At 58.1% G+C, this 2,500-nt stretch overlaps 1 pseudogene; it reads left to right on the forward strand.

Annotated features, from left to right (window-relative positions):
* Positions 1 to 2,500, forward strand: part of LOC149589625 (large subunit ribosomal RNA) — a 5,840-nt pseudogene that overhangs the window by 380 nt on the left and 2,960 nt on the right.

A 2,500-nucleotide genomic window follows, 5' to 3' on the forward strand; every position in this document is an offset into this window, starting at 1 on the left:
AAAAGAACTTTGAAGAGAGAGTTCAAGAGTGCGTGAAACCGTTTAGAGGTAAACGGGTGGGCCCTCGAAGGTGATCGTCGGAGGGATTCAGTCGGACGTGACCGCGTGCGTCGTTCGTCTCTAACGGTGCGGACCTCGGTCGGCCGGGCGGGCGATTGCTGCGGGCCGTTTGGCGCATTTCCTTCCGTTCGAACTACGCTGCGACCGGTCTGGTCACTGAAAGTTGTCCGTCTTTGAAAGCGGGCGCCGGAAGGTGGCCGGTGGTTTCTCCCTCGCGGAGTTTCTACCGGTGTTTTAGCCAGCTCGTTTCACGAGTGAGCGTTCGCCAGACCGGGGACGATTTTAGCCCTGTGCGGGCTACGCCGAGCACTCCCTTTACCGGGAACGAAGCGGCGGGACAGGTGTTGTCGTTCGGTTTGTCGTTTCACCTTTGTGTGAGCGGCTGCCGGCGATCTCCGCTGGTTTCCGTTCGCACTCGTCGATGCTCAGGTGGTCAGCAGCGAGTAGGTCGGTAACCCACCCGACCCGTCTTGAAACACGGACCAAGGAGTCTAACATGTGCGCGAGTCATTGGGTCTTGAATAGGCCCAAAGGCGAAATGAAAGTGAAGACCGGTTCGGCCGGTTGCCTTGGGATCCCGCGAGCCTCGCGTTCGTGGGCGCACCAAGGGCCCGTCCCGATCGCCTCGTCGACGGGGCGGAGCAAGAGCGTACACGTTGGGACCCGAAAGATGGTGAACTATGCCTGGGCAGGACGAAGCCAGAGGAAACTCTGGTGGAGGTCCGCAGCGATTCTGACGTGCAAATCGATCGTCAGACCTGGGTATAGGGGCGAAAGACTAATCGAACCATCTAGTAGCTGGTTCCCTCCGAAGTTTCCCTCAGGATAGCTGGCACTCGGAGAATGCAGTCTCATCCGGTAAAGCGAATGATTAGAGGCCTTGGGGTCGAAAAGACCTCAACCTATTCTCAAACTTTAAATGGGTGAGAAGTCCGGTTTGCTCGACTGAAGCCCGGACGGCAACTTGGATGCGAGTGCCAAGTGGGCCACTTTTGGTAAGCAGAACTGGCGCTGTGGGATGAACCAAACGCCGGGTTAAGGGGCCCGATACGAGACGCTCATGAGATCCCATGAAAGGTGTTGGTTGCTATAGACAGCAGGACGGTGGCCATGGAAGTCGGAATCCGCTAAGGAGTGTGTAACAACTCACCTGCCGAAGCAACTAGCCCTGAAAATGGATGGCGCTCCAGCGTCGACCCCATACCCGGCCGCCGCGGCCGAATAAACCATGGTGTTTTAAGCCGCGGTGAGTAGGAGGGGCGCAGAGGCGCGCGTCGAAGGTGCCGAGCGTAAGCTCGCCTGGAGCCGCCTCTGGTGCAGATCTTGGTGGTAGTAGCAAATACTCAAGTGAGAACCTTGAGGACTGAGGTGGAGAAGGGTTCCATGTGAACAGCAGTTGAACATGGGTCAGTCGGTCCTAAGGGATAGGAGAAATCCGTTCCGAGGCGGGACCTCTCATTCGCAAGTCCCGCTGGTGACCGAAAGGGAATCGGGTTAATATTCCCGAACCCGGACACGGAGATCGTCCCCTTCGGGGGTACATTGCGGTAACGCAAACGAGCTCGGAGACGTCGACGGGAGTCCCGGGAAGAGTTGTCTTTTCTTTGTAAGGATTCGACTCCCTGGAATCGGCTCGCCCGGAGATAGGGATGGTGTTTCCGTAAAGCACCGCGCCTCTTGCGGTGTCCGGAGCGCTCCCGTCGGCCCTTGAAAATCCGAGTGAGAGGTAGTGATTTTCGTGCCGGACCGTACCCATATCCGCAGCAGGTCTCCAAGGTGAACAGCCTCTAGTCGATAGAAAAATGTAGGTAAGGGAAGTCGGCAAAACCGATCCGTAACTTCGGGACAAGGATTGGCTCTGAGGGCTGGGCCGATCGGGCTGAGGTCCGAAGCGGGTCTGGCACTGCACCGGGACTGGGCGAGACCGACCGGCAACGGTTTGGTTGAGCCCGGACCAGCGTCGGGGCCTTCCCGTGGAATATTTCAGCTGCGCGGCGTGCTGGGTCTCGTGCCTGGCGCGACCGTTTCGGTCGGCAACTAACAGCCAACTCAGAACTGGCACGGACCAGGGGAATCCGACTGTCTAATTAAAACAAAGCATTGCGATGGCCGTTGATCGGTGTTGACGCAATGTGATTTCTGCCCAGTGCTCTGAATGTCAAAGTGAAGAAATTCAACCAAGCGCGGGTAAACGCTTGTAAGGTAGGTGTCGCCCCAAGCGTTGGCTCCACGTGGTCCGGCTGGATTCTGCCTGTTTCAGAGCCAGGTGGGATTCGGTGCGGGGCCACACAGGCTCCCATGAGCCCAGCCTTCCCCCGGAAGGGGAAGAACTGGAGCTCTTGTCGGGTGCCGTGCTTGTGAAAGGGTTCCGCCGTACCCGGAGGATAGCCGCTGGGCGACTCCTCTGTGATACTAGGGTGTGGTTCTTGAGTAGTGAGCG

The sequence above is a fragment of the Phalangium opilio genome, unplaced genomic scaffold, assembly GCF_054372755.1.
Source record: "Phalangium opilio isolate 3A_F unplaced genomic scaffold, DU_Popi_V2 ptg000521l_1, whole genome shotgun sequence".
Taxonomy (NCBI): Eukaryota; Metazoa; Arthropoda; class Arachnida; order Opiliones; family Phalangiidae; genus Phalangium; species Phalangium opilio.